Raw genomic sequence first — 23,540 nt, forward strand, 5'->3', positions numbered from 1 at the left:
TCTTTGCTATTCAGAAATCTGTTTGCTGTCATGGTTTCGTTGGCTTGGACTTCATATCACATTGCCATAGGTCATTAATAGACTTTGTATTTTGGCTCTAATTACAAAGGAATTGGTCTCAGGGAAGGGACTCCTCCTTAACTGGGTTATTCATCCTTAAGGCCAGGGATGTCAGTGTGGCCAAAACCAGGCCTTCAAGAGGGAGGAAGGAAGACAGGAATCCAGGCAGTCTCCCCAGAACGTGTTAATTGATGGGATCAAGTCTGTCACCGATCTATTGTTGTGGGTTCTATAATAGTCCTTAAACCCTAAAGTAGAAACTGGGAGGATCTGAAATGATAGTGTTTATTAGAAAGGGAAAAAGGGTTTACAGTTTTTATTTAAAAGGACAAAAAGGTGTCATTATATCCTCTTCCTCCATATTTTTACAGAAGCATAGGAGTAGATATTATATGCAGATTTAAAGAATAAGAAATAAGCTTTATTGTAAAGATTTTTTTTTTTTTTTTACACAATGGTTTCAATGTTGATATGCTGGCTAATGTCACAGTCTAGCAGCATCGTATCTGTCTTAAAACTTATACAATGAAATTGCTGTGGTGCAGAGCAGGCCCTGCACAATGGGCTGGGCTGGACAGCACTTGTAGACAGCTATGATTGGTATTAGCCTAACTAATTTGAGGATTATTTAATGTTGGATATAGAATAATATAACTTGTCCATGCAGTTATTCAGGCTTTGCAGAATATTTTGTCATTATCCATAAGGAAAGGTGACAGTTAAGTATTTCTGAAGAGACTCAACCTGCTAGCCCAGAACATTAAAAATTGGCAAGATATTACCTTTGTGGGGAGAAGAAGATTAGGGCAGCAATTTAGGAAATGCATTTCTTAAGAATTTATAATCCAACATTTTCTTTCTGATCTTAGGTGATCACTGCATCTATTTGTGTGCAGCTGATGGTTATTCTAGAATAGTTGTATTTCAGGAGAGCTTATAATCCTCAGGTTTTTTTTGTTTCTTGATTGGCTTTTTAAAGGATTATTTTTGTTGTTTCACATGGAAGCTTCTCATTGCTGAAATTAACCACACTGACTAATCAAGGTCAAGAAAGAATAACAGTGAGACATAATGTTCCATTCGGCATATGACAATATTATTTTCTAAAAATTAAAAAATATTTTTTGAATTTTCACTTAATGGTACAATTAGAATTATTGTCACCCAACAAGTAGGAACAGATTATTAAGTGGAAAAGACCTTCTACAGTTTCATTTTAGTCATGGAATTTTGTAGGAACTTAGGTATGGACAGAGAGATTTACTAAAGGGAAATTAGTCTTAATACTTTTTTTAGGTGAAAATAGAAGTTGAAGCTCATGTGGGAGTCTTTGGGCTCTTGGACTAGGGACTCTAACATTGTCTGGACAGATTTACTTAGCAGACACAGCCTTGCCTGGTTATCAAACTTGATCTTTTAATAATGTCACCCATGTGCTATGTGATATGTTTGAAAACTGCTGGTTGCTTTTGGTTTCTGGAGCTACCGGATTACTGAACAGACAGAATACCATTCAGAAGACAGAACACCATCATGCAGATGTTTGCATTTTTTTAAACCTAATTGAGTATTAAGTTTTGCTTCTTGTTTATCACTACAAGACCATAGATAGGTTTGTACTGTCAGTGGTCATTAAGTGTTGAGAATGGACTGCCTTCTTTTGATAAGGAGATGCCGTAAATCTATACTCAGAGTTATGACAACTAATGTTTTGAGATTAGCTTTCTAGGCCTTTAATTTTTGCCATTTGGAGGCCTTATAGGCTGAAACTGTCCATATTTAGAATATTCAGAAAAATAAGCCACATTTGAAGTTCTCATTAGTTCAGAAGGGATCTTCAAGACCAACGAAGACATTCTCACTAAATTTTTGTAATAAATACTTGTTTATCTACCCTGTGTACAATGCTGTGCTAGATCCTGGAAAGGTCATTATTTTCTAACATATTCTGATTTCATTATTCTTATTTTTGATTTCTGATTGTACTACTTTGCTTGTATTGGATGCTCTTACTTTTAAAATCGAAGGATGGTTTACAAAGGATAAAATGTGTAACTCAAAGTGTCTGTCAGCTTTGTAAGTCAAAGCTCTGTAAATTTTTGCCTATGCTTACACCCATGGAACCACGCCCCAGATTATGATACAGAATATTTCTATTACTTCAGAAAGTTCCCTTGTGATGACCTTTCCCAGTCAAAAGGAAATCACTTCTGACTTCTGTTGCTTGTAGAGTCACGTGTAATGGCTCTTGTAAATTTTCTCTTTCCCTTGCTCTTTGCCTATAAGAGAAGGAAATGTCGATGTCCTCATTTTCAAGTACTAGAGTAAGTTGATTTTATGTTTCAGACCTTTGTAGTCAGGAATTTGCAGTAGCTGGTATCACGTTATAACATGTTCTGTCTCACTAAAATAGTATTGTTTGATGTATAAATACCAAAAAGACCCCTCCCCTCCAACATACTCATACAAAAGCCTTAAAAATGACAAAAAAAATTTACCTGGAAGAGTAGACTCTTGTTCTTCAAATATGAAAACTTAAATAACCATGGCATCGGAATTAATAAATGCTTTGTCTTCCATTGTTTAAAAAAATTTTTTTTTTAATGTTTATTTATTTTTGAGACAGAGCATGAACGGGGGAGGGTCAGAGAGAGAGGGAGACACAGAATCGGAAGCAGACTCCAGGCTCTGAGCCATCAGCCCAGAGCCCGACACGGGGCTCGAACTCACGGAGTATGAGATCGTGACCTGAGCTGAAGTCGGATGCTTAACCGACTGAGCCACCCAGGCGCCCCTGTCTTCCATTGTTTTAATGAATGTCTTCTGTTAGCATTCTAGTGAATACCTTTAACAATGCCAGTGTCAGTTTTTCTGACTTAGTGGATCTGAATCTCCGTAGTTTTGTACATTGGGCGCAGTCTGTTTTGGGCCCACTGGAAAAAATGGAAGTGTTCTATGTTATATGTGGATTAATCCTTACAAAGCAGGAAGTGTAGCTTCTGTGGCTCTGTTACCATCTTGAAGTATTTCACTGAGCTTTTCCTTTACTGTAATTTCCCATGTCTAAAAATGGGAATAGTATGTCTTCTCTATCTGCTTTGAGGAAATGCAATTTTAGTTTCTGTGGCCAGAATAATTTAAGTTTAAGAAAAAAAGCACTATCAGTAAAGTTTTGTTGAGGAAAATAGTCCTTAAAAATATATATTTTTGGTACTAAATTTGATTTAATGACATTTTAAGATCAGTAAATTAAATTCCACAAAATTTTGACAATTTTACTTTTAAAATTTTATAAAGGGGCAGAAATTTTTCATCTTTTCTCTTTATGGAATAAAGAAAACTGGTTTTATACTGCTGTCATTTGGTTATGTTCTTCTTGATAAAGCCAGTTATTCTCCAAAGTGTAAATACTTACAGTACAGTGAACATTTATTCAATTAACATTTACCTGGCTCAGCCCTACTCCTGCCTCCCCTCCCACATTTGTATCTTTTTCAGTCCTCAAGGGTACCATTTAAGGTGTACTTTGGTGGGAATTGTACCCTGGTTTAACATATTAATATGTCTTCCAAAGAACCTGCCTCATTAGTCCAGTGAAGAGAGCAATATCTTTCCTTTTGAGAAGCAGCATGCCTCTGGGCAAATAGTATCATTTAATCCCTCCTCCCCAAATTTTGTTATAGTCATAATACATTGAAAAGAACATCTAGGACATCTGTAAAGGGAAAAAGAAATCACTAACGTCCCAATAAAGTGGATTTTGTGAGCTTAGTGGTGATGGGGAAATGGTGGCTGTGTATGTCAGGAAGTCAGTTCTCTTTAGCTTTGGTGTGGCTGGCCCTGCCATTCTGTGGATGTCTACATCACCTTAGGTAGGTAGATAGATGCTGGAAAGGATTTGTGATGTCCCATGTGATTTGTCTTTGAAGGACACCCAAAGTTCAGCTGTTGCCTTTTGTTTTCATTACTGATAAAGGCATTAAGTTGGGACTGACAGCTTCTCAATTTTAGTAGTGAGTGTGGTACCGTGTTTTTAAGAATAATGTAATTATCTCAAATTTTGACCCATTGTGTGGGAGATAGTCAAATGAATATACTCTAGCAATATTAGGTCACCAAGAAGCTATATAATTAAACAGTCATTTCTTTGATAGAGAAACAAATGAGTCACACTCCTTTTTTTTTTTTTTTTAAACATGCATTTCAGGCCATTTTTGACAGCTACTCATACATGAGATTGAACTTGGGTCTATTGTTTTGGTGTAATTTTTGTGAATCAGTTGAGATGTTAATAGTTACCGTGTTCATTCTAAAATGGCTATTCACAACTGGACCATTTTTCAATGTAAGTCCTAGTTTTTATTAAATAATTGTGTCAGATACTGCTGTTTTTGCTGTTAGTATGTTTGACATTCTAGTACTATGTTTTGTTTTTATCTTTTTAGTTTCTGTCATATGGAACAAGATAATTTAGGTATACAGCCATTTCCCTTTCCTATGGCTTTAATCTGGCTGTTAGTGTTTAGTTGTATTGGATTTTAGATGCTTTCATCTTATTTAAAGCAAAAGTACAAATACTTAAGTATACACACAAAAACTTACCTCTAAGTCAGCACTCAAGCAGTGAGTGTAAAAGAAAAATATTATTCTACATAGCTTTAGATAAGTAGAATGCCACAGATGCTAATGTCACAAATATGGGAAAATAATTATAGATAACTGAGGTGTATGTTAGGGCATGGTCATACAGGACCCTGGGAAACTAAATAAAGCTCATGTAACATTTGACTTGTTTTACTATATTATCTTTTCTTTCCTTCTGACAATATAAGTTCTGATGTGATTTTTTCTTTTGGGTTTCTTGCCTGTTAATAGTTGATATTTTAATTTTTAGTATCAAGAAAATATTTTAAACTTAGGATTGAATTTTTTTTCTTCTGATTATTTATGTGCTTATTCTGCTAATACAGAAATGGAATAAAAATACTCAGTGGTTATTTTTAAATTCTCAGATTACTTGTTTTCACTCGAATATTGGTTTCCCTAATTGTTAGTCTATAGTTTGTTCAGCAGAAATTACACATGAGTTTTCAGTGATCTGTTGTTTTCATTGTCACAATAGACCAGATTCATATCCTGTATAAACCATGGGGAGTCTATGGGGATAAATGACCATATATGGAAACTTTCCCCATAGAATCCCCATGGAGTTACACAGGATGTGAATGGGATTCATTGTTGTTATGGATTCTGAGTTGGAAAAGTCACTGCTAGTGTGTATTTTTAACATTAATAATAGTCATTCCATTAAATTATGTTCAAATACTTTTAAATTTTCATTATAAGACTATATGGAGCACAGGAATATGAATTGTCATTTTCAAAATTGTTTTTCAGAGTATTGCTATCCCACCATTTTTCCCTAATAAATATAAAGCTTTTATTAACATGTTTATTGATGTGTCAATTAGGAAATGCACAAATTTTGAATGAAAGGTTCTGTGATGTCATAATTGCTATGCTAGAATAGTAAATTGTAGGGGCACCTGGGTGGCTCAGTCGGTTGAGTGTCCGGCTTCGGCTCAGGTCATGATCTCACAGTTTGTGGGTTCGAGCCCCGCATCGGGCTCTGTGCTGACAGCTTAGAGCCTGGAGCGTGCTTCGAATTCTGTGTCTCCCTCTCTCTCTGCTCCTCCCCCCCCATGCTCTGTGTCTCTCCTTCAAAAATAAATAAAAACATTTAAAAAAATTTAAAAAAATAGTAAATTAAAAAAATAGTAAATTTAAAAAAATAGTAAAATATTTCCTGTATGGAGATTTTGCTTTTATTAATAATGAATTCTCATAATTGTGAATTAAAAGATGGAAGATACAGTTTAGCTCATGTTGTGGAAATGGCAGCAAACATGTGCCAGATTCAGTGATTAAGTGTAGATACTATGGTGCTCGATTGTCTAATTTCAAATCTTGGCTCTCCTGTGTTCTACCAAGGTTTGGTCACCTGTCATCTAAGCTCTTCTGTCTCAAAATATGGCTTATCCAATGAATTCTTGATGTTAGGGGTATATCCTTTTTTGGGCCAGGACATTTATACCAGGGTGGGGCTTGTCAAAGTTTATCTGTGGAGAGTAGACTCCAGCAGTGGGAAAGACTGGCTAATGAAAGGGAAGAGTTACTTTCTAAGAGTGGGTGGAAGTTCTATCATGGGTGTCTTTTTTTTTTTTTTTTAATTTATTTTGAGAGAGAGGGAGCAAGTACGAGCAGGGGAGGGGCAGAGAGAGACAGAGAGAGAGAATCCCAAGCAGGCTTTTGTCCTGACAGCATGTGGCTCCATCCCATGAACTGTGAGATCATGACCTGAGCCAAAACCAAGAGTCAGATGTTTAACTGATTGAGCCACCCAGGAGCCCCTATCATGGGAGTCTCTGAAGGGACTTAGCGGGAGATCTGATGAGAGGAGACTGCATGAAACTGGTCAGAGTTGGCAAATGCCCAGGTATTTCTCACTACCGGGCACCCCCTGTGGTAGGCATCACTAACTGGTCAAGCACTCTTGTAAGATTGGCTGAAGCCACTAAAGTTTGGAATGTTTTCCTCTTAAGACACTTCATCTGTTCAACTGTTTTCTATATTAGTGTGAATCATAGTCACATAAATAAATATTTAATCTTGGAAATAATTACTGAATTAAAAAATTAGGAATCCTAAGAGTTCTGGTAATATCCCTTTAGATATAAAATAAACACACCATTCTGTAATGCATTATGGTTCTCAGAAATGTCAAAGGGTTAATGATTCAGAGCCACCACTGATCTCTTTGAATGAAATTTACACCAATTAAAGATATATCCCCAGAGTGTGGTAGGGTACCTAACATATACTAGGTACTTTTCTTTAAAATTTGAATCTTAAGGTAATATTATTGAAAAGCTTAAGGTAGTATTATTCAAAATATGCTGTGTGGGTTTTATAAGATGTTAATATTGAGTGTAATTAAATTTTCTAGGCTAAGGAGTATATTATATTTAAATGACATATATCAGAAACATGTGAGTGAATGACTGTTGTCACCCTTTGGAGCAGGAGCAGGTGACACAATTAGAATAGCATATGGATTTTTATTAAGTCCATATTTTTTATAGGTAAACTGCCATATACTGATACTTAGGTATATATTGATAATTGAGTACATTTCATCTAAGTTCACTTATCATTTTTTAGATTATCAGGTAAAAAATAATGAATATTATAATTACCAATTCACTTATAGCATGAAAAGTAAAAGTTGTCTCTCTACCCAGCCTGATATAATTTTAGGAATTGGCAAAATTGTTTTTCATTTCTTTTTGAGAGTTTCAGACTGTTAAGATTCAGGCTTATTGGCGGAATTTTGGGGGAATACTGAGCCTAATTGGAATGCATATATATATAGATTAAGAAATCACAGTGACTCCATTAGAGTATTATTTACCACTTACTTCCTTTATCCCTAACTACTTCCAGAACACCTAGGGTTGGCAAGAGGCTTTGGTAGGGTTTGACTTGATGATATGCATGGGCTTGAATCAGAACTCTGGAATTTCTCATCTGAAACTTTCCTAGATTTGTTTTAGTATAATGATGTTTCAGTTATCTGTTGCTTTATAACAAAGTACCCCAAAACATAGTGGCTTGATATGAAGCATTTATTATTGTATTTCACAGTTATATGGGTTGACTGTACCCAGGGGTGGTTCTCTCATAGGGGCTCTAATGCAGTTGCAGTCAGATGTCTGTTGGGGCAGCAGTCATCTAAAGTCTTACCTGAGCTGGAGGTCCAGGATAGCTCTCCCACATGGATATAAGTTGAAGCTGGCTGTTGACTTGGGGCTCAGCTGGGGATGTAGGCACGTATGCCTATACTTGGATCCTCCATGAGGTTCAAGTTTCTCGCAGCATGGTTTTCAGAGGAAGCATCCCATGATGGAGCATTCCAAGAATCCTAGGAGGAAGCTGCGAGGTTTCTTATGACCTAGTCTTGGAAGTCTCAGGAGTCCCTTCCACCATATTATCTTGGCCAAGCAAGTCACCAGGACAAGACCATATTCAAAGGATAGAAAGTTGACTTCTTCTCTTGGTGAGAGAGTAGAAAGTCACATTGTAGAAGAGCAAATAGGATGGAAAAATATTGCAGTGGCCATCTTTGGAAAATATAATTTGTTCCACGTAGTTTCTAAACTCTACTCCATGAAGTTGGTTTTCCACAGGTCCTCCTGGAATTCTCTGTCAGGAGTCTGCTACTTTTTTTCTGTAATGGGCCAGATAATGAATATTTTAGACTTGTGGACCATATAGTCTTTTTTGCAACTACTCATCTCAGCCATTTTAGCAAATAAGTAGCCATAGCCAGATGAGTGTGACTGTGTTCCAGTAAAAGTTTACTTATGAACACAGAAATTTGAACTTCATATAATTTTCACATATCAAAAAATGCTCTTTTCCTCCCCAACCATTTAAACATGTAAAAAAAACAAAACAAAACAAAAAAACAACCCACAACATTGTTAGATCAAAACCAGGTTGTGAGCAGGCTTTGGCCCTTGGGCATTAATTTAATGACCCCTGCTCTTAATATTTGATCTGAGTTTCCTTTTTAATAACTGAAAAGCTAAAATAAAAAGACATATTCACATATTAAAAAAAACTACTTTTGACTGTTGGGTACTACTGATAGATGAACTTATGTTCTCATGGTTGATTTTATTATTAAATGTTATAAATTTGAGCTTATAAATGTAGTCTATTTTACATATTGGGCTCTTGAATACTATTTTGATTGAAAAAAGATTGTTAAAAATGAATGAGAGAAAAAATAAAATAGACAAAATCCTATGACATGTGAAGGCTTTAATTTTAGTCTCTTACCAGGATAACACTAGGTGATGAAAGTAATACAGGATACAAAGACCATCTGTGGTTCAGTTTCACAAATATTTATTGAATGCAGAGGAGTAGTATGTGATAAGAAATAAGAGAGCAAAACGCTTTCAAGAAATTTAAAGTTCAACTGGATATGAGGGGTGAGGCAGTGAGAGAGGGAGAGCAGAGAGGTTAATAAATACTAAAATTATGTTTCTCATTCAGTTAAAACAGTGTAGATGAGATTATTTTTGATACCAGTACCCATGAATCAAAGAAAAAAATTGTTTCTCATTGGAATTGGCATTGCATGATATGATGAATATGACAAAGGAAAATAGTTTTTTCTTTAAATAATTTTATTGAGGAACAATTTACGTATGATAAAATGTATCCATTTAACGTTACCAGTTTGATGAATTTTGGCAAATATAAACATGTCTGTAACCACCCTTATCACTGCAGTCAAGATAGAGAACATTTCCGTCACCCTAAAAAGTTCCTTTCTGCCACTTTGCAGTCAATTTCAAAATCTCTAGAATTTTTGGGCGCCTGGGTGGCTCAGTTGTTAAGCGTCTGACTTCGGCTCAGGTCATGATCTCGCGGTTCGTGAGTTCCAGCCCCGCGTCGGGCTCTATGCTGGCAGCTCAGAGCCTGGAGCCTATTTCAGATTCTGCGTCTCCCTCTCTGTCTGACCCTCCCCTGTTCATGCTCTGTCTCTCTCTGTCTCAAAAATAAATAAACGTTAAAAAAAAATAAAAAAACAAAATCTCTAGAATTTCATATAAATGGGAACATACAATATATACTACCTTTGTGTACAACTTCTTTTGTTCAGCATAATGTTTCAGCTGTGTTTGTGGGGGTTGGTAGTTTGTTTCTTTTTATTACTGAGTAGTAGAAATAACATAATTGTGTGTGGGGGAGGTGCCTGGGTGGCTCAGGTGGTTAAGTGTCTGACTCTTGGTTTCAGCATGGTTCTTGAGTGCGAGCCCTGCGTCAGGCTCTGTGCTAACAGTGCAGAGCCTGCTTCTTGGGAGTCTCTCTCTCTCTGCCCCTCCCCTGCTTGTGCTCTCTTTCTCTCTCTCTCTCTCTCTCTCTCAAAACAAATAAACATTAAAAAAAAAAAAAGAAAGAACATAATTGGCTCAGCCATATGTCTACTGATACTGAGTTGTTACCTGTTTTGGTTTCTTATTGAATAAAGCTGCTATAGTTTTATAGCAGTGGACATATATTTTCATTTCTCTTGGGTAAAGACCTAGAAATGCACGTGTTGAGAAACTTCCAAAATGTTTTCCAAAATGATTATAGTTTTTACATTCCCATCAGTAATGTACGGGGGTTTAGTTGCTTTATATCCTTGTCAACACTTGGTATTGTCAGTCTGTTTTAAATTTTAGCTAATTTGGTAGATGTGTAGTGATACGATTTTGTGATAAAATTTTAATTTGCATGTCCCTCATTATTAAAGATGTTGAACATCTTTTCATGTGCTTGTTGGCCATTAGTATATCTTTATTGATGAAGTGTCTGTTCAAATACTTTGCCCATTTTAAAAATCACGTGTTTGCCTTACTGAGTTTTGAGCATTCTTTATATATTTTGATACAAATCCTTTGTTAAATATATATATTGACAATATTTCCTTATAGTTTGTAGCTTTTAGTTTTATTAATGATGTTAGGTTCTTAATTTTGATAAAAGTCCAGGTTATCAATTTCTTGAGTCACATGTAAGAAATTTTTGCCTACCCTAAGGTTGTAAAGATTTTTTTCCTTTTATTTTCTTCCAAATATTTTATATGTTTTGCTTCTATGTGTGTTATGAACCATCTTGAGTAAAGTTTTATATACAGTGTGAAGTAAAGATGGACATTCATTGTTTTCAGCAAAATTCAGTTCTAGCACCATTTCTTAAAAGATAATCCTTTCCCCGTTGAATTGGCAACTTTATCAAAAATTAGTTGACCCTATCTATATTTCTTGTCTCTCTATTTTATTCCAGAGATCTGTGTGTTTATTCTTAGGACAATGCCATTGTCTTGATTGCAATAGCTTTATGATGGCTTTTGAAATCAGGTAGTGTAAGCCCTCCAGGTCTGTTCTTTATCAAAATTGCTTTGGTTAGGGGCGCCTGGGTGGCGCAGTCGGTTAAGCGTCCGACTTCAGCCAGGTCACGATCTCGCGGTCCGGGAGTTCGAGCCCCGTGTCGGGCTCTGGGCTGATGGCTCAGAGCCTGGAGCCTGTTTCAGATTCTGTGTCTCCCTCTCTCTCTGCCCCTCCCCCATTCATGCTCTGTCTCTCTCTGTCCCAAAAAAATAAATAAACGTTGAAAAAAAAAATTAAAAAAAAAAATTGCTTTGGTTATATTTGATCCTTTCATATCCATAGAAACTTTAAAATTTGCTTGTCAATTTCTAAAAAAAAAAAAAAAATTCCTGCTGGGATTTTGATTGAAAGTGTGTTTAATATATAAAGCAATTTGTGAAGAATTGACATTTTAACAATATTGGGTTTTTCAATTTATAAACATGGTATATCTGTCCTTTTATTTAGTTTTATTTCTCCCAGCAATGTTAAAATGAGTTATGAAATTAAAAGAATGGGTTTTTTTCATTGATAAAAGAATGCTTATCTGGAGTAACTTATCTCACCTACTGAATATAAATTCCTCAGTAGAGCAAAATGTAGGCGAGGATGCAGAGAAAGAGGATCTCTTTTGCACTGCTGGTGGGAATGCAAACTGTATAGCCACTCTGGAAAGCAGTGTGAAGGTTCCTCAAAAAATTAAAAACAGAACTACCCTATGACCCAGAAATTGCACTACTCGGTATTTATCCAAGGGATATAGGTGTGCTGTTTTGAAGGGGCAAATGTACCCTAATGTTTATAGCAGCACTATCAACAATAGCCAAAGTATGGAAAAAGCCCAAATGTCCATTGACAGATGAATGGTTAAAGAAGATGTGGTGTGTATGTATGTGTGTGTGTGTGTACATATGTATATATACACACACACATACATACACACACACACACATACGTATATGTATACACACACAGTGGAGTATTACTCAGCAATCAAAAAGAATGAAATCTTGCCATTGGCAACAACGTGGATGGAAGTAGAGGGTATTGTGCTAAGCGAAATTAGAGAAAGACAAATATATGACTTCACTCATATGTGGAATTTAAGATACAAAACAGATGATCGTAAGGGAAGGGTAGCAAAAATAATATAAAAACAGGGAGGGGGACAAAACATAAGAGAATCTTAAATATAGAGAACAAATTGAGGGTCCTGGAGGGGTTGTGGATGGGGAGATGGGCTAAGTGGGTAAGGGGCATTAAGGAAGACACCTGTTGGGTTGAACACTGGGGGTTATATATTCCAGGGGATGAATCACTGGAATCTACTCCTGAAATCATTATTGCACTATATGCTAACTAACTTGGACGTAAAGTAAAAAAATAAAATAAAATAAAATAAAAATTTTAAAAAGTGGTGGTATTAGTAAAACGTCATTTATTTGAATTTGGAGAACTTGTTGAATTTCTGAAAACATCTTGAATAGCCTGAAAAATGAGACTTCACTAAACAAATGTTGCCATGAAGTCTTTTGGGGGTATGTTTTAACAAGTTGTTAAGAATGGTTTGTACCTAGAACACTTAAAATTATGTTCATGTAAAATGCTTTTATGGCCCCTTTGAAACATTTGCTCTCACAACAAGATATAAACTATGTCTTTCTACCTCTTGTTTTTTATTTCTTAGGAAAACATTTTATTATATTTTAAAAGTAACTTCACTTCAGTTTTTGCCTAAATATTCACATTTCTTTAGTTAGAGGGATCTGAACTTATGACTTTTTATATTTGGAAACAGGATCCCCTTCTTATAAATCCCCTTCTTATCCCCGTTGAGTTACCAGCCTTTTTAAGAATCTGATAAATCTATGGATCCTTATGAATTCAAAAGATTTAAAACTAGCCTTTCAGGTTGGCATTTGTCACCTTTAAAAATTAAATTGAACTGGAATTGACTTTATTTAAGAATTTTTCTAATTAACATGAGTTGTGATCATTTCCAAAGTCTTTAAACTTCATAAAGCCAGATTTGATAGAGATTGAACTGACTTGAAATAGCATTATATATATATATATATATATATATATATATATATATGTATACATATATATATATGTGTGTGTGTATTATAAATATGAATCTATAAACATTTATCTGATGTATAAAGCAACTAACATCAAGTCCCTCCCCCACCCCCATTTTAGATGGCTTATAAAATGGCAGTCCTGTAATAGCCTCCAGTTCACCAATCTGTGGAAAGCTGTGGGAATGAATATACTTAATGGGTTATGAATTCATATGTACTGACTTTCTCACCCTTTTTCTGTGTTGCTCCCAGGTAGCCCTACTTTGTTATTTTTGGTGTAAGTATATAGCACGATGCTTAAGAACCCGGGCTTTGAGATAAGACAGACAAAAACACAGTTTTACTGTTACCTTGAGCATCTTATTTCTCAGCCTCAGTTTATTCATCTTAAAATGGGATTGATAGATCAACACATGGGATTGCTGTTATTGCTCAAATGAAATAGGTAGGTAGGATGACAAGCCCCTAACTGTACATAATAAGCAACCGATAGTTTAATTATTTTAAAAGTTTACATACCAGAAACACTACGCACTATGTGTATATTTGATATAAGACAGAGAATTGGGAACATAAATGATAGCATCAAATGCATACAAATTGAAAATAGTGAGAAAAATTATTTTAAATGGAAAAACTTTTAAGCTCAGTCCCTGCCATCTGGCAGTCTACATTCTGAGGGGACAAGATTAATGAAATTATAATTCATGCACATATGCTTTATTTACATTGATATTGATTTGTATAAATGTTTTTACACATGCACATTTACATATGAACAGCCCTCTTCTTGCTTCTCTTTACATCTGGTCTCCTCACTTCTAGTATTATTCTCTTGGGTTTCTGTAAGGGTCATCTTAACTTATCTTCCTAGCTCCCCTTATTTTATACCTAGGTCTATTCTACAGGTGAAATTTTTGCCTTTTTAAAAAAAATTGAAATCTCACCACCATACAAGAAAATATACAGATATTAAATTAAGTGTTCCATTGCATGAGTTTTGACAATTTCACACACTCCTGTAAACACCGCCCACGTAAGATATAGAGCACTTCCGTCACTTCAGAACGTTCCCTTGTGCCCCTTCCAGTTTCCTTCCTCACTAGGCAATCATTTTCTGATTTTTAGAATTTAAGGTTAGTTCTGCTTTGGACTAATATGTATGGAATTATGTCATTTGTATTCCTTTATGCCAGCTAGCTTTTCAATACCCAACACCTGTTCAAAACACTCTCAAGAGCTCTTCATTGCTTTTTGAACTAAAGATAAACGTTTTGCCCAGGTGTTCAAAGCTAGCCACCACGTGGTCCCCATTTTCCTTTCCCAACTTGCCTTCCACTACTACCCTACATGTATTATTTGCTTTTTCCTGACTGCCTTTTCTTATCAAGGCCTTCTTTTTGGATCTTTTCCTTCTTTCCAGCTGTTCAAATCTTAACCACTCATTCACTCTTTGATATTCATCTCAGGTCCCGGTTACTCCATGAATTTTCCTGTTTCTCCTAATGTGATTCTCAGCCACTTAAAAAAAAATTATCCCTTGATCATTATCATAGACATGAACAATTCTCAACTCCTTTTCCAAAGTCGTCATTCCTCTGTTGCCCCACTCCAGTTCCACCCTTGTAATTACTGTGAGAAAGCATCTCACATTTTTGCATACCTTGTTGCACTTTACTTTTTTTTTTAAGATTTTGTTTTATTTTATTATGTTTATTTATTTTTGAGAGAGAGAGAGAGAGAGAGAGAGAGAGCAAGCACAAGTTTGGGAGGGACAGAGAGTGAGGGGGACAGAGGATCCGAAGTGGACTCTGTGCTGACAGCAGAGAGCCCAATGCGGGGCTCAAACTCAGGAACTGTGAAACCATGACCTGAGCCGAAGTTGGACGCTTGACCCACTGAGCCACCCAGGTGCCCCTAAAGATGTTATTTTTAAGTAATCTCTACACCCAGTGTGGAGCTTGAACTCACAATCTGGAGATCAAGAGTTGTATCCTCTACTGACTGAGCCCGCAAGGTGCCCCACTTTGTTGCACTTTATAATGCAAGGTGCAGGTTCTTGGTTTGTATGCTTTGGAGTGTGACTTTCTGGGCTGGAATCCTCACTCCCGCAGCCTTGTGACCTTAAGTAGGTTAACTACTCTTCACCTCAGCTTCTTCTCTAAAATGAGCATATGTATAGTACTATGTCCTGGGACTGTTTTGAGTTTTAAATGCCATATAAAATGTTTATTACCTAGTAAAGGCTCAATGAATGTTACCTCTTATTAGGTATTATTATATTAGAGTCTTTTATGTTATTGCCTTATCCTTCCAAATGCATTGAATTTTCCCTATGACTTGGGAAATTTACTCATTTTGTGGCTACCAAACTAAATATTAAAAGTAATTTTTCCATTTAATAATTTTCTATACAAAAGTCTATGATGTGTTGGGAAGAGTTATTTAAAGACAGAACATTGGTGGTTCTGGGTTTTATGCTTTCTTCACCTAATACCTGTGCTTAATCTCATTTTTCAGTGTCTTATTAAATATAATAATGTCAATATCCATCTCTTTATTGAGGAAAATGTGAATGAAATTCATACCTCTTTAGTTAGTGGTACCATATTTTAACTTATCTTGAGCTTGATGTTTAAGGAGAATCTTTTAAATACAAATAATATCCCCCAATTTATGTGATGTGTATGTTTATGTTTTTGTCTGTTAGATATGCTTGAAGTCACGCATTTTTTAAGCTTTTTTTAAAGCTTTATATTTTGATTAGATGCTGCAGCATGCTATACTTTATTTAATCTCTATTCAAATGGATTAAATGGCATTTGACAAACTCTTCTTGATTCTCAAGTAGGGTGCACAGAATGATCACTATTTAAGGAGGAATACTAGGGAAATAAAAGACCTATAAGTTTACTTTTGGGTTTGTTTCTTTTAGGTTTTAAACCAGCATGTTTAAGAGATGTTTTTTGTTTGGCTCTGTAAGGGAAATAGGCATTCCCCCTATACCCAACATTGTCCATATCGTGAAAGACTATTCCTCTGTTGTTGCAGCATGCCTAGTTTTCCTTCAAGCGTTCACTAAGCAAAGACTGTGCCTACATTGGGTTCCATGCAGAGGTTTGGAAAGTTGGGTTTTTTAGATACAAAATACCCAGGTCTCTGAGTCCTTGGGTCTTCATCTGCTGGGTAATCACCAGCTGCACACCTGACTATATAGTCCATTTGTTTTTAATATTAAGTTGACCTTTTCCAGGCTCTCTTGTTGAGGAAGTTGGAGTCCTCATAACACCAGCTGTGTGGTGTGAGAATGGAACAATAAGTCAGGGATGAGGTGTATGCCTCGCCTTTGTTTCCTGAAATTGTGCATTGATTTCTTTTGTCAGAATATTTCAAATGAATGAAAGCAACAGTTTCTATATTTGGGTTTTTTGTGTGTGGGGGGGGGGGACTTCTTTAAAGAGCAAATCGTTCAGCTACAAATTCATATTTTATTCAGTACATCTAATTTGCTTAAAGTAAAACACACACGTATAGTAGAAATTGTAACTGCCTTTCAGTTTCATCATTTTCAAACTCTTTCACTTCACAGCAGTTTGATTATGTGAAGTTGTTTTTTTAGGCTTTTTCTTTTTAATAAAGGAAATACCTCCATTCTAACCACTGCTGCCAGCATGAGAATAGGCTTTTTCATAAATATTTTCAGGATTTTCTCTACTTGACAATTTTAAGCAGGATAAAACTGGACTGTGTTTATAAAGTTAATTTTTCCTTTCCTTTGGCATTTAATGTACTCTAATTTGTAGATTCAAAAAATGTAGGGTTAGTCTTTGTAGAATAAACAATCCTCAAAGGCTTTATTTATTAGTTCAGGATCTAATCTGAAGAACCAGATGATTGGGAATTTTTGAGATACATACAAAGAAATATATAGCCTCATGCTTATTTCATAAATCATTCTGGAGGTTTCTTAGAATATTAGCACTAAAAGTCTGAGATACTGGTTTTTCTTTTCCTGACCTGGACTGCATTTGTGGAGGTCCCATGCTGACAAGTAAAATAGTTACTTGCTATTTAAGAAATCTCTCTGGGAATTGTTTATTATGGTTTGGGAAGCTCATTCCACACATTAAGGCTTGACTTTCCTGTGTTTTATTAGACCTCCTTACTCCTGAAGCACTAAAATTTCCGTTTTGCCTTCATGCAGTGAGCCGCCTCCCTAATAGTGAACAGCACTCCGCGCGGTCAGGTCACCATTATTGGTGATTGGATGTCAGCCCAAATGATGCAGCATATTTTATCATTCGTATTGTGTGAGGCCCCCAAAAACATCATGTCTGGCATGAGGGACAGTGTGATATTTATCCCGAATCTGTAGAATCTGGATGGGAAATTACTGGGTATTTTACTCATTTAGCTGACTGCACTTTCTTTTTTTGCTTTTGGAAATTGGTAGTAGAAATCAGGCTGAAGTAGCAGCTGCGGTACGTTTTGTACATAGTTTCCTTCCCAGCCTCTGTGAAAATGAGATAATCATTTAAGCTGCCTTTTCCGAGAATCCTGTTGAAACAGAAAAAGGAAGTGGGGCCAGGAGCCTTTAGGTGGCAGTTATGTCTTTTTCCTCTGGCAACCATGTGTCACATTCATACACTTTTGGGTTCGGATGTCCATTTTGTATTTTGAAACAGTAGTTGCATAATAATTAAATGCCCTGCATTTGGTGGGAAAACCCCAAATGCTTGAATCTTCCAATCCAATTTCAATTTCAAATCCTTTTCTACGGGTAGGAACGGATGTGATGACAGTGTCAGACTTTTTTTTCATGTCAGTGTTTAGCACTTCAGCCTAAAGGCCCTCTTTATACTCTTATAAAATCCATCAGGTTGTTTTGTGTGAACTTTCTCCCTCCTTCTAACCAGATTTAAAAGCTGTTGGTTGGATCTAGCACTCTGGCTTTAGGAACGCTGGCAATACAAAGTGGAGAGAGCAGTCCTGCCCTGAACAGCTGCCGTGGAAGCCGCATGGGCAGCCAGAGCAATTGCCTGTGCCATGTTTTATGAGGCAGCCTGCCCTCTAACATTGCTATTTTATGCTGGTGATTAGAAGAATTTGGCATTTGGGAGCAAGGTCCCTTGACCTTGTATTTTGTATGAAAATACACAGCATTGCCTTTTTATGTTGTACCCTTAATGTTCAGTACTACACAAAAGCTTCCTGAGGAGAGCCAATTTTAAGATAAAGAGGAAAAGATTTTATGATGCCATTTAAACTGAGCAGGGATGGGTGGGAAACAGACAAGCCCATGGTAAAAGACTGATTCAAAAAAGTTAATCCTAGCGTCTGACCATCACCTCTTGCATTGACTAATACTAATAGACAATCTCTTTCAGAAATCAAGATAATTGAGTGCTATATAGTCTTTTCAAGTTCTCCTATTAGAAATGGAAGGAATATTTTATTCAATTTTCATGAAACTGTTAAAATTACCTGTTATATGTTTTGCACACTGTGTTGAACTTAAAGATTTTTTTTTTAAATTGTTCTTGCTCCCTAAGAGTTTTTACTGCTAACCTCTGCTTCTGAATGTGTGAGGGGAGGGATCATGTGAGACTTTCAATTATATGACAAGTAGCATAATTTTGAATTTCATGACATTATTTCTAGATAGAGCTGACTCCAATATTCGACAGTAGAGTTTAGCTCATCACTGCCCAACATATAAGTTGTCCAGCTGATGGCAAATGGATGCTTTGGGAAATACTTTACTACAGAAAGATTCTGGGTGACATTAGTGTTAGTCTATATAGGAACAAGAGTGACCCTAGACTGCATCAAAATAGTTGTTCAGATACTTGTGCTCAGTGTGTGGAGATTTTGAGGGGAGATGTTTTTGATAAAAATACTTAGTACCCTATGATCTTCAAGGAGGGATGATGGTAGGAGAGAAGAGTCTGGACTTTCTTTCACTATGGCCTTTAGTGGAAAATACTTGATAGATGCTAGGTGCTAAAAAGACAGATCTAATTACTTTTCTGTAATTTACTTGCAGTCCTCTTTATTGCTAATGATCATTCCTAAGCTAATTGGAAAAGAGTTCTAGTATACTAACTAGAGAGGACCACAGCAGATGGTAGGATTTGGCAGTTGTTATTGCTGAAAGAGACTTGCTCACTTTGGTTCCTGTATTAATCTTTGCTGGCCAGTTTTAATCTTCCTTATAAATAAAATTTTCCCTAGTGAGTATTGGTTGATACCTACTGACATTTTTATTTCTCAAAATTAGAGTGAGACCTATTTTTGAAACATGAAACCATTTTAATCTTTAAAAAAATTTTTTTAATGTTAATTTATTTTTGAGAGAGAGACACACACACACAGAGCATGAGCGGAGGGAGGGATGGAGAGAGAGGGAGACACAGAATCTGAAGCAGGCTCCAGGCTCTGAGCTGTCAGCACAGAGCCTGACACAGGGCTTGAACCCACTAACCATGACATCATGACGTGAGCCAAAGTTGGAGGTTTAACCAACTGAGCCACCCAGGCGCCCTTATTTTAATCTTTTTACATCTAAAAATAACATCTTGTTTTCATAACACACCAGAGTTCATTTTCATTGTAGACGTTTTAAATAATACAAATAGTGAAAAAAGGGAGGGAGAAGAAAAAGAGGCTCTGAGTTTTGGAGTCAGATAGACTTGGGATTGAATCTTTATTCTGCCTTTTACTGGGCAAATAGTCTTTAGTAAATTTAAAATCTTTCAGTTGAGGACAACATGTAGCCCATGCTGAAAGGGCAGATGTAAATGTCTTAAAACAGTTATACTAAGTGTTGAGTGGGTAGTAATGTAAGTATAAATACAAATAAACATGTATTGGTTGAGCACTTATAGGGCAATATACTGAGAGATTTAACTATACATAGATATATATGTAGCACGGATATATAGGGCTGTGTGTGTGTGTGTGTGTGTGTGTGTGTAAAAATCTAATGAACATCTCCATCTCTGTCTTTAAGGCAGATGTCTTTAATAAGATCTCATCTTTCCGCTTAGTGATAACTTCTCAATCTGTTTTAACACAAAATAGTCTTTGAGTGATATGTGTATTGCAATCTGTTTTTTCCATTTAGCAATATATTATTTTGCCAAGCATTTTAATCCCTTTTTGCCACAATACCAAATTTAACAGCCACAGATTTTTTTTTTTTTTTTGAGAGAGAGAGAGAGAGAGGCTGAGCATGAGGTGGGAGAGGGGCAGAGGGAGAAAGAGAGAATCTTAAGCCGGCTCCACACTCAGCTGAGAGCCTGACACAGGGCTCAATCCCATGACCGTGGGATGATGACCTGAGCCAAAATCAATAGTTGGACGCTCAGTCAACTGAGTCACCCAGGCACCCCACAGCCACAGATTATTTTGTTGTAGGTTAAAACATATTTTTAAACTAAGCTTTTAGTAATGGTTCTTTAGTGTTTTTTTCTTCATTTTTTCTCCTATAAACAGATGTGGTAAACATTCTTGTAGTTAAATCTTTGCACATAGCCATGCTTTTTACCTTAGGATGAATTCCTAGAAATAGAATTGGAGGACAAAAGACATCAAAAGTTTAAAATACATGGTTCCTATTATCAGATTATCCTGGGAATTTATACTTTTCTTTGGTATATATTTAAAAATACCTTTGTGTATATTCAGAAGTTATAAGGTCATGGAAAAATGCAATATCACTCACTTTCTCTCTTTTGAATATGAAAAAGAGAACTTTTAATTTTATTTTTTAAAATTAATGTTTTCTTTTGTATGTGTAAAAGAAAAGTGACTTAAATGAATCTCCCCCCTGCCCAAATTCCATACCTGTGCAGGTGCCAGGAGGTGGTTGGGACCCTTGGTTAGGTTGTGATCCTGGTGAGTCTGGCTTGAGTTCAGTGGGCCAATTGGCCCACCTCTTTATAGTCCTAGACCACACTGGCTAGCCCTGCAAATCATCCTGCAAAGTTTGGATGGTGATCTTAAGGAAAGTAATCTGCTGTGGGAGCCAGAAGAGCCCAAGAAGTTCCGTCAGTCACATGCCTGCACAAGGAGAACAGTTCATTTTAAGAAATTCAGTTGGTGAGTAAGTGTGTGTGTACTCTACACAGAAGATCCCCTCTCTGCATGGCACATTCCATCTGAGCAGGTTGCTTCACTATAAGTCTCTAGGCAATGGCTGTAGGGAACTTTATTTTATTTTATTTATTTTTTTTTTAATAAAATTTATTGTCAAATTGGCTTAACATACGACACCCCGTGCTCATCCCAGCAAGTGCCTTCCTCAATGCACATCATCCATTTTCCCTCTCCCCCACGCCCCGGCCACCTTCAGTTTGTTCTCTGTATTTAAGAGTCTCATGTGTTCTGCCTCCCTCCCTCTCTGTTTATATCTATTTTTCCCCCTCTCTTCCCCCATGGTCTTCTGTTAAATTTCTCAAGATCCACCTATGAGTGAAAACATATGATATCTGTCCTTCTCTCACTTATTTCACTCAGCATAATACCATCCTGTTCCATCCATGTTGCTGCAAATAGCATGATTTCATTCTTTCTCATTGCCAAGTAGTATTCCCTTGTATATGTAAACCACATCTTCTTTATCCGTTCATCAATCGATGGACATTTAGGCTCTCTCCATGATTTGGTTATTGTTGAAAGTGCTGCTATAAACATTGGGGTACATGTGCCCCTATGCATTAGCACTCCTATATCCTTTGGGTAAATTCCTAGCAGTGCTACTGCTGGGTCATAGGGTAGGTCTATTTTTAATTTTTTGAGGAACCTCCACACTGTTTTCCAGAGTGGCTGTACCAGTTTGCATTCCCAGGGAACTTTCTTTTAAAGATTGGAACCTTAATCTGCTGATCCAGTTCAGTTCTTTACCAGTGGGTCTGGGTTTGTCACTATAGAGTGCTGTTACCTTTTGGGAAATCATCACTGGTAGAAAATGTTGCTGGTCTGTCTATCTATCTATCTATCTATCTATCTATCTATCTACCTATCTATCCTTTCATATTTGCATTTAATAGAGCCTGTGCAACAATATAGTTGTCAAAATGATCTGCAGTTAACTCTGTATTAATCTGGAGAATATTTTTCTCTAGTTTCATTCTCTAAAACTTAATTCATGGAATTACACACACACCCTATCAAACCTTATTATTCATCGTTTTTTCCTCCTCTCTTCTTCTTTCCTTCCTGTACCATCTACTCCCTTTTCTCTGGATTGAAGAGTAGTAGAAGATGCTTTCTGGAATATTCAGGATTTTGTTGGTTAAGTTTTCAAGGGCTGTATCTGCCTTATGGTGTGAAGCCCCTGAACATGAGCAAGAAGGCCTGGGTGATGTGTTTGCAGATGTATTAGTGGCATTTAAAGGGCTTAAAACTGTGTCATCCTGAATACAGGACTGAATTTTTAATGCACATTCATCTATTTCTACATTGAGGATGAATGTAATTTTAATAGGTGAGGAAGCAGATTGGTTATTCATGGCAAATTCTGCTATTGCTGGAGTGTTCTGCTTTTCTCCTCCAGTAAAGCTTAGAGATGTTCATGTGCCAAGAATTCATGTTACAGGCACTAAATTAGCCAGAGCTATGAAACAATAGTATAGATACTTTAAAATAATTAATATTAGCAAAGAATGAAGGTCCACAAAACAGTTGCTACTGGGAGAATTTGATTAATGCTTGGTGCTAACTAGAATGTTCCCCTCTTTTCCATACAGTTTCCTATACATTGTTTCTCATTGCATTATTACTTACTCTCTCCATGTATATTGTCTTTTAAAAAGCTCCCCTTTCTCACCCATAACTGCTCCTTCTGCCTGCATACATACGTATATTCCTATTTTCCTAAAATAGCTGGATAGGCTATTTCAGCAAAGTGTATTTTGTCTTAAAAATAAGAAGGTCCTTTTCCCTAAACTGCATGCCCTTGCCTGTGGTAAGCAGAATGATGACCTCTGAAGATGTCTAGGTCCTGACCTCTGGAACCTGTGGATATGGTACTTTAAATGGCAATAGGAAGTTAAGGTATTAGATGGAATTAAGGTTGCTAATGAGGTGACTTTAAAACATAGAGATTATCCTGGATTATCTAGGGGGCCCAGTATAATCACAAAGGTCCTTAAATGTGGAAGAGGAAGGCAGAAGAGGCCAGAACAATGCAGTGTGAGAAGAGCTCAACCTGCTGGTGCTGCCTTTGTCGTTGGAGGACGAGGGCTATGAGCCAAGGAATGTGGGTGGCCACATGTACCCTTTCAGAAATATTCTTGCATAATAAATGCTGTATATATTTTCTCTTCTTTTCATTTTACACAAATGGGAACTTTTAATCCATGCTTTTATGTTCCTTGAGTTATTGCTTTTTTAATCAACT

The 23,540-nt window shown here is 36.4% G+C and overlaps 1 protein-coding gene across 6 annotated transcripts in view; it reads left to right on the plus strand.

The window, feature by feature from the left end:
- Positions 1–23,540, plus strand: part of ST7 (suppression of tumorigenicity 7) — a 251,253-nt gene that overhangs the window by 56,305 nt on the left and 171,408 nt on the right. The gene's annotated exons all lie outside the window — the stretch shown is intronic.

This window comes from Leopardus geoffroyi, chromosome A2 (assembly GCF_018350155.1).
Source record: "Leopardus geoffroyi isolate Oge1 chromosome A2, O.geoffroyi_Oge1_pat1.0, whole genome shotgun sequence".
In the NCBI taxonomy this organism is placed as follows: domain Eukaryota; kingdom Metazoa; phylum Chordata; class Mammalia; order Carnivora; family Felidae; genus Leopardus; species Leopardus geoffroyi.